This window comes from Rhopalosiphum padi, chromosome 1, assembly GCF_020882245.1.
Source record: "Rhopalosiphum padi isolate XX-2018 chromosome 1, ASM2088224v1, whole genome shotgun sequence".
Classification (NCBI taxonomy): Eukaryota; Metazoa; Arthropoda; class Insecta; order Hemiptera; family Aphididae; genus Rhopalosiphum; species Rhopalosiphum padi.
This window is the reverse complement of record NC_083597.1, coordinates 19,431,815-19,449,924: the sequence shown is the minus strand read 5'-3', so window position 1 is coordinate 19,449,924 and position 18,110 is coordinate 19,431,815. Positions and strand designations below refer to the sequence as shown.

General features: G+C 26.6%; 1 protein-coding gene across 5 annotated transcripts in view; it reads left to right on the top strand.

Moving 5' to 3' along the window:
* The first annotated feature begins 1,098 nt into the window (after positions 1 to 1,098).
* LOC132927724 (putative phospholipase B-like lamina ancestor) overlaps positions 1,099 to 18,110 on the top strand; it is a 29,207-nt gene continuing 12,195 nt past the window's right edge. For 3 of the 5 annotated variants that reach the window (XM_060992340.1, XM_060992332.1, XM_060992323.1), the window contains exon 1: positions 1,099 to 1,530. The gene's annotated coding sequence lies outside the window, so the exon portion shown is untranslated. Of the gene's footprint in view, positions 1,531 to 12,361; positions 12,630 to 18,110 lie in introns of those variants that run through there. The other 2 variants (XM_060992313.1, XM_060992317.1) reach the window with 1 other exon arrangement.

Below are 18,110 nucleotides of genomic sequence, written 5' to 3'. Positions count from 1 at the left end.
AGGCGAACCCGAACGCACATGGAGCTAGCCGATTGATTGACCTAGAGAGGAGATCGTGCATGTGTGTTGTACTCTCCATACTGCACACACACGCACACTCACAATACACGGCGATATATTCGATTCTCTCTTACATATAGTCACGCGAATGGAAATGTCTTATATACTATATTTATAGACGTACGCGCGATACACAAAAAGCGTACACGCGCGCTTGCGCGAGATACGGGTTCATAGGGGTTCATCCCGGTAGGTCGTTCAACCCGTACATCACGAACGTTTCCGCAGCAAGAAAACACTATAAGACGATTCGGCCGTCGTCGTCTTCCCCTTGCGAGGGTTTAGCGATCAGATCACCGGGTCTGCGTGGATCCGATGGAGCGGTGGAGACTATACTTTCGTAGTGCCTCGGCTGTCGGTAGTCCCGAGGGTGCCAAGCATGCTCAATGGCTCCGACTCCCCCAGTTGGGTTAACTAGTGGAATTAAGACCGTTCGAGCCGATTGGTTTGTATTTAAATAAAATATATAATTGTGATTGCATAGAACTAGCCGACATATATATTATTATACACTGTCCAACTGTGTTTTTGATACCTATACGCATAAACCGATAAACCTATCAAACTTTTAAAACGTTATTTCGACTGGGTCGTATAAAATACGCTTGCACCCCCGTCCGTGAATATACCGAGCACGACACTGATCACGCAGTCACATATACTTACAACGATGCTCGTCACGCGGTGGTGCCGTATGCCGCGAAAAGCGTAGGACGTCGTGGAAAAATCAAATGATGAGCTATAATACTAAATAGCATCATGCTGCTGCCGCTGCGGATCGCGATCGACTTGTGAAACGTTACTGGAATATATTAAGGACAGCACTTCGAGAAGGATATACAAATGGCGTGACGACTGACAACGATAATAATAATAATAATACAAAATAATATAATTAATCGCGTGATCGCCATTTTGGTCACCATTGACCGCGCGCGTAACCCTATATAGAGGGGTCCCGTCTGCAGCGGTCCAGACATAGTCGGCGATGGCGGCGGTGGCGACGACGGCGCGGCCGCTTGCGAGCGCGCGGCCAGGCCTCTCTCTCCTCAGTCGTCCGAACACCAGCTCAGCAGCACCGACTCCTCCGACCGGCTGCCCACCCGGTTGCCCGCGTACGGACTTCACGCACACGCCCGCTGTGCCGCGCGTCGTCGTCGTCTTCCGTCCGCATATTCTTCGTATCTATTTTTATGTTTCCATTGCTCTCTTCTCCGACATCGATACACCACACAACGCATCATAATATATTATTTATGTTTGATACATAATTTCCATTGAGTATATTATTGTATACCTGTCGCAGGTACCGCACCATACATACATACAAGTATACTGCAACCCACCAAATAGGTATTTTCTTATTCGTTTCGGTTTCATTTCTTTTCCCTCGTCGCCCGAATACGTTTTGAATGAAGAACGCACGTCAAGACAGTGTATCTCATTACCAGAGATTTCTCGAAGTTACAGGTAAATGTCACAAAATACAAATACGTATACGGCTATATGCAATTATATAATACATATTAAACATCTCAGATACAGATATATGAATATATACAATTTTATAATAAGTACTCGTACCGGATTGCATAAACAGTGTAATAATGGTTTATTCTATAATGGTTAGATACAATTAAATAGATCAATCGTAGACTACTAGATAGTGTTTAAGGGAACATTAGCTCACTATTGATTCATTAAATATTTAGTGATTGTTCATACAACCTGGCTATAATACATATTATACGATAATCGTACCGCACCACCGTTAAATCTATTATATGTATAAGGTACAGGCAGTGTATTGTGTATAGTCATATTTCAGTTGTAGCATTTATACGTGTAGATCGTTTGACAATTTGATGATTTGAAAAATTAAGGGAATTGTGAAGAAGTAGGAAAATTGTGACGAGGTGGTAAAATGACGCACGTGCAGTATCGTATAGTGTTATATATCATAGTGATTCGCAATATCATAATGAGTGTATAGGTAATGCATACTGTGTACGCGATAACAGCTGGCCGAGAAATTAGGTTTTTAGAGCGCGCAGCACACACACACACACACACACACACACATACACACACGATACGCGTGTATTTGCACTCGAATCTCCGCTGTCCTCGGTGCGTCCAGTGTTAAAAAAAATTTGCCAAAACGCGAATTACACACGTGGCCGTCGCGGTCGGTCGAACACGGACGGTTCAACGATTTTGGGCTGCAAAAAAGTTTTACTATTATACTCGTATGTTTTATTATTATTATTCCTGTACGAGGTTCGCTCGGTGGGTATCAGATGTGTATTTGTATTATATATGCCCATTTCATTATTACAATACCTAATACCTATATATATATATATATATATGCATATAGGTAGAACACGGTATATATATAAATATATAGTCATGTAGGAACCTTAAATTTCATTGTGCATGTTGTAGTTTATATTATGTGTACTAAACGCCGCCAACGTTCAGGTAGGCGATGTGAAATTCATGCTCAGAAATATGATTTGAGATTGGTTCAACGATTGTATATATTTGGTTTAATTTAGATCGACGACGGGTGTTCTGATTTTCATATATTATGACGGAAATAATTTTCATGAACCTATCATGATTGATAACAATTGAAAGAAATTGTATTCGATGAACGTCCACGTATATCTGTGGTTTTAGACACCTAACACCCAACAAGAGAGTTTTAGAAAATATTTTCGTACAAATGTTTATGTAAATTAAATATACACAAAAATAAATAATAAGATTGCGAAATTTTTCCTATTTACCTACAACAACTGACTACACTATTGTGGAATCAATTATAACATTATTGTAGATAAAAATACCAATTCGATTAAAAGGTATCTGTACATAAATAATATAGATAGATGAAAAACGATAATAATAATTAATAAGAAATTGCATAATATACGGCCTACACACTTATAATATTAATATTTATATGAGTAATTCCTTCCACGTTACTTTAACATTATTATTATATAATTTATAATGCAAAATTTAGGTATATCAACATATAGATATGTCCATAATTTTACATAAATACTGCTATGCCAAGTACGAAAGTTAATTTAATACAATTTAGTATTTACCATATAAATTTTGCAGAACTCCTTTAAATATCATTTAATTCGTTTTTCATATAGAAAAATATAATTAGGTATTATTGTATTAGTATTTGCTTTAGTTCTAAACTGAAGTATAATTGTTCATTGTAAATCGTTATATTAATTAATTTATGTTCTCTCTAATTTAATTTTTTTTCTTTTTTAGTACACCTGACATAAGCACCGTTACTTAAATTATTAATTCGTTATGATTATTAGTATTAGGTAGTATTATTTCATGTATTATTTTTTTATTTATTATTTTTATTAATTGTACCTATATTCTACTGTCTCTACTTATGATGCATAATTTATTACATATTGTATACTTGACGCAAATTCGAATAAATTAAAAAAAAAAAAATATCATAATATAACATACATACATACATACATCTATTTCTATAAAAAATATAATTGTTATCTAAATTTATTTTAAAGATTTTACATGTAAAAAACATATTAAGCTTATTTTTAACTACTAGATTAGGTATTTATAAAAAATACTAGTCAATATTTATATACCTACTACTATAGTAGATTAAATGTAACTATTTTAAAATCCTAACGACAAAAAATATTTAAAAAAAAAATAATAACGGACACTTGAATATTCACAATAGTGTTGTCATCATCAGTACCGAAACAGAGATAAATGCTTTATGTTGTTCAAATGACAGTTGTTGTATTGCCAAAAATATTGCTGTACTTGTATATTTTTAATTTTTTTTTCATGATTGATTTTAATACATTATTTTCATTATTTATGTACAATTAATTTTTCAAGCGTGTTCAAACTTAATCTAGACATTGTGTTTTGTAATAAAAAAATATAATAAAATATAGTATATTATATTCAATAAATTGTATGACACCAGTGAAATTAGTTATATACATACTGATAACTTTCAATTCACTATAAAATAACTTTATTGTGCGAGAACTTTTGTATCAATAAATTTTAATTTAAGTTAGTAATTTTCGAAATGTGTATCATTAGAATAATAAATAATGAAAACAATAGGTATTATTTTATCAACAGTATTTTTTTTTATAAACATTACAAAAATTACTATTAATATTTTGCATTGGTGTCTTTAATAAGTGAAACGTACAATAGCATAAGTATGGTACAAAAAATGTATAATATTTTTCTAATAAGTAAGTAGATTTCAATATTTTTTGATCCTTTCTCTCGATTCGTTCTACAGAAATGTTATGGTTCCTCAGCTTCTATCATTTTATAATATTTTTACTTTCAACCTAGATACCTAATTATAATTGTAGCATAACATTATATTATATTTTAATTTTTAACTATTCTTGCATTTCATTTTTATAATAAAAACCATCAATATATACTTGAACCTTGAGTGATATAAAAAACATTATTATTTATTATGTAACTGACTAAAATTGTAATCATAAATGTAAAATAATATTGTTTACGTATAAAGTACTTTTTATTGTTTTTACCAAAAAGGATAGTATCAAGTGTCAAAATTGTTTTTTAAAATAAAAATAGAAATTTTTTAATCTATATTTTACAAGATGGTATAGGTAATAATAATGTTTGCAATAAAGTAGTAAAATAATTAGTAAACCAATGAAGTTGCCGGAACTAATTTTGGCGTTGCAACACGATTGCGCCCGTTTTACCTTTTTGGCTGTAAAAATCGTAACTCGTTTATACTCAATGAAATATAAGTGTTGTCCTTTTAATAATTTTCCTTTCAGTTTCGGACTGATAAAAAAAATAAATTGTTGAATTTCTTAAAAAGTGTTTCATATTATAATATTAGTACCACAATATACAATTTAAAAGTATTAATATATATTTTAAAAACGCTTATATTTCATATTAAATAACCGGTTATTATAGTATAGTTTATAGGATATTGAAAAATATGTGTCTTTATTTTATAGGCACATATTGAGAAATTACAAATATTTAAAATGCCATGTATCAAAATATTTTTTAATATGTAGTGTATTAGGACATTGTTAAAAGGACAACACCTATATATTGCTTTATCTCATGGAGCGCGATATTAAAGCAACCTAGAAGTCCATATTATGGAAAAAATATATAGCATTTTAAAATAATATTTTTTTGTTAGCACAGTTGAAATCAATATAGGCATGACCTAAAAAATTCGCACGTGAATACATACAATTGCATTCGTATGACAAATTCAGCATTTTTCGAATAGGGTGGTCTCGTTGTTAGCTGTGGCACCGTGAGGTAACAAGATAGAACAAAAACTGTGTGCGACCACCCACTTTAAAGATTTAATCAAAGTAACGCGATGAGTGTTATATTTTCAACATTAATATTCTATTTTAAATAATTAATTTTTAAGTACTTACCCTGATTTTACAATAAAGTGTGATTGTATATATAATAATACACAATAAATAGTTGAAACAATGTTTCAATTTTCAACTTCGAAGGTTGGTTACTAAAAGAAAATTGGATATATAGTTTATATTTTACAAAAATTCCAAGTAATTTCAAAATAACCAGAATAAAGCAAAAAAACAGTATTCGACAAAATCGATTTTGTTTGTGTTTTTTGGTATAACTAAAAATCGAATAACCGTAGTACTTAAAATTTTAACCAAATGTTCATGTTAAAATTTTCTATGTACCCTAATATATAATTTTTCTTTTGGGCTACTTATATTTATGCACATTTGAAACTTTTCATGTGTTAGATTCTAAGTGAAGCGATAAATATATTGATTATACAATAATATATTGTTACAGTATTTTACTGATTTTTAATATTTTTTCTAGCTTCGAGACGCAGACTCCATGTTTGATACAATGATACCACTATCGTATTAAATAATTCGCAGTTTTTTTCAAAACTAGAAAAAATATTAAAAATTAGGAGATTAATGAAATTAAAATGTTGAAACATCAATATTTTTAGACAAATGAACTCTACGAAATGGCTATCTTCAATTTTTTTGAAAATAAAAAAAATTAAAAAAAAAATTATTTTTTAACTTTTTTATCAAAACATTAAAATAAATTAAAACATAAAATATTTGTAGTTCTTGTCCCTGAGAAACTTATTAAAAAACCAGAATTATAATATCTCCATTATTTCAGGAGATTTCGCAATGCGTAAATCCTCATGGGACACCCTATTTATGTATGATAAGTAGTCAATAAAATACTCCAATTATCAACTTTGAGGGTGGTTTTGGATAGAAAATTAGATCTGGCTTAACATTATATGATAAAAATTATATTTATTTTATTTTATTTTTATATAACAATATTATATTTGTATTTCCAAGTATTTTTATTTTTTTGTAATCGAAAAAAATTAAAAAATAAATAAGGAAAAACAGAAATTTTTACGCAATTCCAGTTTTTGACAATTTTTTTTTTTATATTTAATTCGAAACGAATAACAGTAAATACTTAAAATGTTAACCAAATGTTTATATTATCATATTTTATCAAAGATAAATCTATCGAAGTATTTTAACTATTTTTGAGCTATTTATAAGAAATTTTCAATTTCTTTTAGTTTTTTTTTATAAATGTCGATTAAAAATTATTCGCTAAGTAGAAATGCTTGAAAATTGAATACAAATCTATAATTAAGTTGTTAATTTCTCAAAAAATATCAAAAATCTATAATAACTATATTTTTTATGAGCGTTTAAAGTTAGAGTTTTCACAAAATCTATAAAAATTATGATGCTTAGCAAATTAGTAGTTAGAAATGCATAACAATTTTTTCTTAAAATTTTAAATTTTAATATAAGGTTCTTTATAAATCGTATAACCTATGCAAAAAATATTTACCGAAAAACCAAATTAATTTTTAATGAGCATTTCAAATTCAAAATACGACATTCGATATTTACCGGTATAAATATTTTTTTGAACTGTTTATAAGCGTAACAAATTTTTAATTTTTTTTTTTTGTTTCTTTTTTCTGTAATTGTTGATAAAAAAAATATTCACTGGATTAAAATTTTTGAATATTTAATACAATATTCAACATAAGTTTTTTTATATCTGTATAATAATAAAAAATATTAAAAGTACTTATATTTTTTTATGTAAGTACATTCTAGGTTAAAATTTTTATAAAATTTATCAAAAATGCAAACGCTAATTATTTTGTAATTAGAAATTCGTAAAAAATGTTGTAACTAAATTTTGAAAATGTAATACAAGTTTCTTCAAATAGTTCATACTTAAATCATAAAATCCCAAGCAATTGTTTTTCAAAGACATTTTAATTTCGAATTTGGATACAATTTTTCATTTAAAGATAAATAACGATATTAATTATCTTTTAATACCTAATATAAAACCCTTATTTATGAGAACTTAAAACTTTTACGTTTATTATTTCATTATGAATTTTACTTTTGAAATTTATTTTAAGATATTATCTATTTATAACCTATTTTTACTGTTTTATATCATTTAATCATTTACAAAAATATGTGAATACATTTTGGGTTAAATAAGTTAATATGGTATAAATATATATTATTCTAATTATTATAATAAATTCAATATATTCGGAAAATTTTTATCACTACTGGAATATTAAAAGTAAAATAAATAACTTTTAATATATATATAATTTAACATATCTTTAACACTTAATGTTTATTAATATTATTATGAATTGACCATTTATCGACAATAGTTCAAAGTAGGTAAGAACATAATCTTTTTGTGATCTCGTTAGTATTTACGATATTTAAATTTTTAAGCAAGTTAAGAGTGTTTTTATTAATATAGAAATTCTTACAAAAATACAGTCATAATATGTATACGTCGAATAAAGAACTCATAATTTTTAATACAAAGATAATATACTTCACATTACACACAGATCAATGAGTACGAGGTATTATCATCGATTGATCGATATATATTATATATATTTCATAAGTTCGATAATTTAATATTATTATAAGTTACTATGTTACTATCATTTGGAACGAGTTAACTATATCACACCTATAATTATATCTAACATCCATATAGGTATTATGTTATTGAAAAATCACGGTATCAGAAGGAATCCATCTGAAGGAAATATATTTAAACTCTAAAGGAAAAAACGTCACAACGCATAGATGCGTTAAAAATAATATTGTGTTATTATTTCATGAGCGCAATATGACATTTTATGGACAATTAAATGACAAAAAACAATAGTAAAAACATTAAAAAAATCATATCTTTATGTTTGTTTTCAACAAAATAATCATATTAATGTGACACTATAAACGTTATCCATTGAATGGGTGTAGGGCTTACACATACCACTATACAATATACAAAATTATATAATTATTTATACATTATACATATGTCATATATACTACACCATTACACCCATTGCACACATATATTATATTGTATGCGCGGTACATTATTAGTTTAGTGCGCGTCGACCTTCAAATACTAATTTTGTGTTGTAGCCTATAGGAACCTATATTATAGTCCTATTTATTCTATGTATATAGTGGCCATATAGTATAAGTAGGTATCTTATATACATAAATACACACACACACAAACGCACACTTACACACACACACACATATATATATATATATATATATATATATACCTACGCAATAGCTCGATGCGTTTTTCGATCAAAACGTAGGTAGGTATATATATTTATACTATAGCCTTGCTTTACTCGAAAACAATATAGATAGGTGCAAACAAAATATCCACACATCTAAAATGAGATTCATCGACTCATCACGCATGTGTACAACTTAGACAAAAAGAGATGGTTCTGCGAGAACTATATGATATTATGATGTGTATGATTTATACATTATATAGTGTTTCTCAGTTGGATATTTTTTTTTGCTTTTATTAAGGGATAAACATAAAATGTATTGCCAAGCGCCAGTCGATGATATAATAAAAAATATTGAATGTTTGACTATCAATGACTTGGAAAATTTGTGAAAATACTCGTATGTTCGACCTTGATAAAAGTGATTTATTTTTTTGTGATATTCTAAAAATATTGTATAGCTCTTAAAATGTGATGAGTAATCGATCATATATTCTAATTAAATAATACCTGTATGGCTATATTAGTTTGTGCTTAAATAATTTACATTCATGCGTTATTTGTGTTCTTTCACGGAAATCAACAATACTTCAAAGTTTAAAATGTATTGTGAATATTATACATAGATACAACGCTGTCAATATTGTTTATTCAAATATACTATTATGTGGTTTGATGTTTCTTTTCATTTCTTAAAAAACCTGACCTATTGTCTGTATTACACCTCACGGTTAATCTAGCTTGTGTTGAACTTGAACGAATTAAAATTATCTTTTTTGATGCACAATACGCTGCCATTATAGAAATATGATATACAAATTATAAATGTATTTCGTGTACATACACTTTCGCAAACAAATATAACGTCATTAAAATAAATATATAATAAAATGTAATCGTTCAATACCTTATAGAATATTGATAAATTAGGGTTAGACTGCACACGCTTGGTCTATTTTTGTACGTGATTCATCTTATTTAATGTTTAATATAAAATATAATATACACGCTGCTATGTATAATATCCATGAACATATTGTAATATGTGTATATTGTATATATTATTATAGGTGTCTATAATAATGGCTATAATAGTTTTGTCTATAGAACATAAAACAACTAATATATATATTATATATAAACTAGAATGGTATTTTAATTGGTACAGTCGATACCTAGTTGCAATTATAAGGTATATCAATTATTAATTATTGATCATTTAATTTTTGGATAATAATTTCTATAAAACACGTTTTACTTAACCTATCAAACGTATTTCAGACTTCAATAGATTACACTGTTGAATATTTGTTTTACATCGTCCCATAAAATAATAATATATACATACGTACTATACAGGTGTATAATGTGTATTCAACATAACATATTAAAAACAATGTATATAAAAAAAAATATATTTTATTTTTCAACAAATTTACATTTTTCAGCCTGCGTTTTACACATCCCTGTCGGCTGTCAACTAGGACCGTTCATCATAAACAAATAACACCAATTTTAAATTAATATTCTTAATATGTGATGTACACAGCACTCGTATAGACGAGTAGATCGCAATAATGTCGCATGATATTCATAATATATACATTTTTTGTGACTTAGAGCCTCAGTAAAAAAGAGTCCAAGAGTCTCATGACCCTGATCTGTAACCTGAGAAATCTTCATTTATAACGTTTGCTAGGTTTGACATGGCATGGTTAAGTACCTATTTGGTTTTTTTTAAATATTAATAATGTGCAGACACTAGACAGTAATAATAACTAGAAGATTTCAAATACACACTCATAGAAAATGTATAAAACAAAAAAACGAATACAGTCATATTGTATGACATCAATGTAAAAACTCGGCACAATTTCAAACATACCTACATGCATGAAGCATCACAATATAGTTAATTAAATATTTAAATCGTTTATATTTTATACTTAACATAAGCACATAGAGCTGTTTTTAAATTAATAGGTATACCAATTACCTACTAGCAGTTATACATTGTGTTATTACAACAATTATCATTAATTACAATTCTTTAAAACATCTAACATAAAAAACATATTATTTTTTTATTATTTTCGATTTTTATATTTTTTCGAAAGATAGTGATACTGAAGAATTACGAAACAAATAATATTACGCATTTATATACCTTACTATAATATTGGCTAATATCCATTATACAGTATTAAAATATCAAATGAATTTTGCAATAATATAGCATTTAAAAATATACCTATAAATGTTCTCAAATAAAATCAACACGTGGTTAAAAATTCTTGATTTTATTTAATTTCTTCATAAACTTATTGTACCTCGCCATAAGTTCAACATCATACATTTCTTAAGACTATAATATTTTAAACATTTAACTAATACAATGTATGCTAAATAATGCTTGACCTTAAACTTAAACTTATACAAAGAACTAAATGTATTTAAACTTGTATATACAATCTTACTTTTGAAATGTAATATAGCCATGATATATTATCACGTTCCTAAATGAACAAAAGTAATTTTATCTCTTCAAATATTTAAATTTAAAGATATTTTTCACACTTTAATTCTGTAAAAAATACAATATCATTATTCAAATATAATCAGGTAGAAAGTACACGAGAAACTCGGTTAACTTATTTACTCATCGTGTACCGGATATATTATGTACTTAGTAACTATATATATATATATAGTGTTACCACTAGAAACCAATAATAAGTAATCATTATTTTAATCAAAAAACATTTTTTAAATATTAATCATTTTATTATCGATAGGTACTCATTTTAATAATAAATTAATATGTTTTCCAATAAATGTAGTTACTGATTCCGATACGGTGTCATACGCGTATTCTCGAGTACACACTTTACATCGGCTTCGACTATTATATAGATTTTATTATACACGCTGTATGTAAACCTAATACCTATACGTAATAATCATTAATTGTAAACGGGGTATTGTGCAGACAATATAGTTAGATTATTTGAAATCAATTACCAATGTTTATGTCACGTTTACGACTTCTGCGTAAGTATAGATATATAGAACTACATTTCACGTACCCAATTTTTATACAGAAATAAAAATGCAATGACAAACGCAATATTAAGGTGGCCACGTGATATAAACGAAATTCGGTTATATTATATATTATATACATACCACTTATACTTCGAATATGTACTACGCCGTTTACTCAAGAGTGTCGTATAAAAATGTTTAATACACCTTATATATATTTACAATAATATATGTACCTACAAATAGATAACAACTTTCGACGTACTATATTATAATACTTGTATACCAGTGTAGTTGTACACTGTACCCATCGCATGCAAATATTAAATCTGCAGTTTAGATGATAATAATAATAATAATTAAATAACGCATCAGGCACACACACACACACACACACACGCATACATACATACATACATACATGTATACGTGGATATACATACATGCATAATCGTCGTATTACTATCAGTGTCGAAGTTTATTCATCGCGGTCGGCCAATATAAAAATCCAATGCCGAACCAATTCTCAGTCAGTACTGCGCCGGTTAACGCGAAACACAACGACTGCACGATCGACGGCCCGCCCGCCTACCACACACGTGCTAAATATATTTTATTATTTCTGTTTTTTTTTTTCGTTTTTTTTTTCTCACTTCCGAGTCGCGGGTCACCACTCGCGATTTACGAAATCTCAAAAAACGTGCATGTATGGTTTACTTCGAACCGAATTCACACAAAAAACCATCCTATAGAGTTATGTACAGAACCCTCTACTTTTTATTCTGTCGAGATTCCGGTAAGCCATTTATAATTAACAGCGATAACAATAGCTGTGTTATAATATTTCACTTATTATAATATAAAAACAAATTAATATAATATATATACAGTATATACTATATATTATGTATAACCGACCTATACATATATTATTGTATTCTTCTCTAATTTACTTCTGTCTAAATTATAAGACTTGCCAAACTTATCATTGAAGTAATTAACGGAAACAATAAAATATGTTACATCCCTATAAATTGGCTATCGCAGGTTTTTAAAAATATGAAAATGAATGTATTTTTTTTTTTAATGTGTATAGTAATAATTGTGATTTTTCTTACTATAATAATTTTGTAAAAATGTATTAAGTATTAAAATAATTATTAGAAAAAATTTATTGACAATAATTACATGTTCTAAAAATGTTTCGAATTTCTTACTATACTTAAAACAAATAATAATAAATATACATTGTAATATATATGGTTGCAGAAATCTGTTAAAACGATACTTAAATATAAATTATAATACTTTACTATATACTATATAGGTAATACACATTACACACTCATAATACAGTGCACCAAATTTATAAAAAAACATGGATTTTTGATATAGGTTGCAATTTAAAACACCTATAAAATATTAGGTTTATTTATAATGCCGTACAAAGTTGTTGGAATTTTCGGTGAAATATTCTATCAGATAAATTTAAGATAACTAATTTTTTTCAGTTTAACTACATAAATGAGTAAAGTTTGGTACAATATATTTTTCATAATATTTTCAATTGCATTACTTATTTACAACATATTATTATATATTATACAACATCAACAGTAATATGTGAAAATGATTCAAAAGAAGTATAAATAAAATGTTAATCCTGTAAACTTATTTGTAAAAAATGCTCTGTGTACAATGTACATAAAGATCAATGTATGCATAATATGCCCTACTAAATCGCGATAATACATATATATATTAATATATTATATATACATATATAAATATTATTCCTTCTATCTCCGTGATGCATCTGCAGGAATATACAAAATTGATGAAAATACATGAACACAAAAACAAATTCTCGACTATATTAATTATTATCGTATATATACATATAATAGGTGTAGTAATGACAAAATAAAATATAATTGCTTTATTATATTCCACGCGGATATAACCTATACTTCATAAATCTATAGAATTATAAGTTTGGTCGTTGTTTCCGTTGTGGTATACCTAAGTCCTACACTCCTACCTATATAAGCATCCAATACCATATTATGTATACTACGAGACATGTCGTGTAATACGTCAGAACGGTGTTAAAAACACAACACAATAAAATCACCGTATTCAGTCTTTATAAGCGATTTGAAACAAAACCATAATGAAAATTATTATTATTATTATTATTATTATTATTGTTATTGTTGTTCTTATTGACACGCTCTTTCTTGTTACCAGCTGGGTGTAATATCTATATAAGGTACTTCTTTCAAATACTTATTGTATAAAATAAACTGTAAAAATCTTATTTATAAATTATATGTTTTATAACAATATTACGTATATTGTTATTACAACAAAGGAGAACACGTAGTGTTTTTCGACGAGAAAAGGGATGAAATGTGACTATATTTAAAAAATAATACTCATTATTGTGGCTTTTCGAAGCTTAAAAATAAATCCAAATGTGATAACAACCTAAGATTTCATTTTTTTTTTTTGAAGGAAGGAAAAAAGTATAGTCTTGTTTGGAAAAAATAAAATCATATACAACAATGTTCCTACTTAATTTCTATATAGGTACCGCCATTTTATATATTATTAAATAATAAATATTATGACAAATATCAAATTAAAGAAAAAAAATAGAAACTTTTAACTCTTTTAATTGATAAGATTATAGTAAAGAGTTTAATATAATATCTATTAGAAAATTGTCTTTTGGTTTTTTTTCCTTTTCTATAGTCTATACTATTACTCATCAAATATAGAAAGTGTGTTGCAATTTTGTGAGTATAAGATATGGGTTATGACTTAATGACTAATGATATTATGGTAATAATCGTAAGCCTAAATGGACTATCTATAAACGGATATGCTATAAAATATATTATATAATCACAATAAATGGTCTCATCTCTAAGAAATAAATAATAATAATAAACTAGATTCTTTGAAGTGTAACAATCTGTATAATACTAATTCAAATAATATGCATGTGGAATGGAACATATTAATTATAATTATTCCGTTTAATTTTCGGGTCATTAGAATTTAAAATCAATGTCTCTTTTAAATGGACCAATCCATTTTACTGAGACAAATATTATTCAGAATACTTTTGGGACATTGCTAATATACATAATATATATAATTTTTATAATAAGAATTTAATACGAAAGACGTACATGTATTTAAAATTTAACACTATATAATAGAAAACAAAATGTTCATAATAATAACAAAATAGTATGTTAAGTAAATCTACATTTTAACTGTTATAAGTATAATATTATATCCCACAAATATTTTTTTACACAATATTAATAATATTATGTAATTAATATATTATTTATCTTGTTGTGAATTGAGTTCTCATATGTAAACGTGCATATAGATATAATAGATGTTGTGAAAAACTGAAATGACCAATAATGTACAGGGTGATTATAAGTTAATAAGTGTAGACTTTTGAAATTTAGATAATAAGAGAAAAGTAGAAAGTAGTAAAGTATGCCATACGTTCAAACATATAAATATATTTTGATATTGTCAACAATAAAATAATCTAAATATGGTCTCACGTGATTTTTACAACTACAGCAATGCTTATAATCGACGAATTTCTTAATGTATAAAATATATACAATGCATAATATGTATTTGTATTACATAAGTTTTGAAGTTTATTTATAGTTTATACATATTAATTATAATAAGCACAACAATTTGTCACTTGTTGTGTTGGCTTATATTTTTTCATATAGGTACAGTTAATTTTTTTTTTTATGTTTTATCATTTACGATTTTGGATTGCATGGTATTATTACAATAATATCACATTACCACACACACATTTATATATGATATATATATATATATACGTAAGGTTGCACAGTAACTAATTTACCGTAATTATTTGCGTTTACATTGTACTCAAAAAGTGTGGCAACAGGAACTGTAATAAAAATTAAAATTAAAACACATGGTACTTAACAAAAACCCGGAAAATCCTAATGCGTTAATGCAAATGTATTCGTCGATAATTAGGAAAAAACACTACATACAATTATGTATACAGGGTAATTTATTAGAATTAATTCACTTAACAATAAATACTTTATAAGTTAAGATAATTAGATTATACTAGGAACTTACATAAGTAATTATAACTAATCAACTATTTATTCGAAATTCAATTTTTATGTATCGAAATTCACAGAAAAATATCTTAGGAATATAAATTTTAATATATACCTAGTGTTGATTCTGAATAGTAAATAATTAAAAATTATAACGATAAAATTAATAAAAACATACATTTTTCAAAAATATTTTTAAAAATGTTAATACTTTTCAACATATAATAAATGTTTACAGTTATAAGGATTACCAAGTAAAGCGTATTATACTGTATTTAGCATATTATATTATGACCATTACTAAAGCCATTATGTTTGTACGATTATAAGAATAGATGGACAGATAGGTGAATATTATAGTCATTATTATAATTTTCTAGATTCTAATAAAGTCTATTGTTTAGACTTAGAATTTCGTTGTATTATATATTTGTATTACTGCTTCAGCCCGATTATCATTATAGAATTATGACTAAGTAGATCATGCGTAAGAGTTTTCTCGGTACACGTCGACTAAAAATTTCAAAATTATAAACTGCAGTACTATAATAGTATGTATATTGTATATCCTATATTATATGACTTATAGTATATCCCAATTAAGATTTAAACGACAAAAAAATAAAAATTTAAGTAATTATAAACGCACTAGATAGCTATATTGCGTGTAAGTAACATAATGATATCAATTTTAAAACACACTATTCCACTTTCAAAGAAAACTTACTGTAGTGAAAAGTTTAAGACCTACATTGTTTCACAAGTCAACTTGTTTATCTGCAATTGCATACGGCGTCATAAATATCTTGAAAGTTATTGGCTTGACGACATCTGTTTTTATTAATGCATAATGTGTATGTTCGATAAGTGTTATTTAAATGGGTAGGTAATTAGTTAAAATCTAAAAAATGTTAATTAAACAAATTGAAATTTTTTTTATATTTATGAAGTTATCACCTATTCGACAACGTTAATGAACACGGTGTGTGCGTCATCACTCATCATACATTGAAAACCCAATGAATTATTGTTATTATTTTATTAAACACAAAAGTTATGTAGATTGTCTGTCTAAATCACAAAGGTCGTAACTTCATTTTTTTTATTTTAATATTTTTAGTGATTAAAAAAAAACACACAGTATAATAAAATTATACACCAATTTTATAATTTTATCTTCCATTAAATTTAGTAATAATATAAGGAAGTTGTCGGAACTCCAATTTATGATTATGACCGCACCAAAAGTTATATCTACGTTACGATATTTAGTTTTTAATATTTTTGATCTAATTATATTTTTAGAATAGTTTGATATTGTTAATATGTATAGTGTATTTTAAATATTATTAATTGCTATATTATATAATACAATGTGATATTTTATATATAAGACACAGTTGTAAAACAGTTCATGTTGATGTTTGTACTAAAAACAAATTTTTTTTTCAAATGGGTAGTCAAAATTATAAGAATACTCTAGGCCTACTATCGCCTTTATCACCATAATACTTTAATAGTTAAATCTAAATAATTATCTAACTAAACTCTAACTATAATATAGGTACCTGATATTAGATAAATCGATGAAGTTTTCTAAAAAAAAAATCGATTTTAGGTTCAATTCATGTATAATTAAAATTAAAAATAAATGCACAACATTATATATGTTTGTATATATATAGATAAGAAACTTAAAAAACATCATAAAAAAAAACTTAGTTTCTCAATACTATTCAAAAAAATATCACATAATATTGTGTAGAAAACTATATTTAAAAAAAATTCAAAATTCAGATTGACCGAGAAGTTACAAAACGAGTTACTTAACAATAATATAACCACCCTATATAATTCTTAGTACAATTTAATTTCTACATTGATAATGATTAATGACCAATTATAAATGAACACACACACTATTATACATCTGGCATATGTGTGTATTCGTCCTGCAGGATGAATTAGATAATTAACAGCAAATATGATGACGGCGTTCTCCGATGATCTTTTTTTTTTTGTTTCAACAACAACAGTATATTATTATATGTTTATATATAATATTTTATTACTACTATCATTTGAAGGTATATCCAAAATTTCAAAATAATATTTTTAAATTT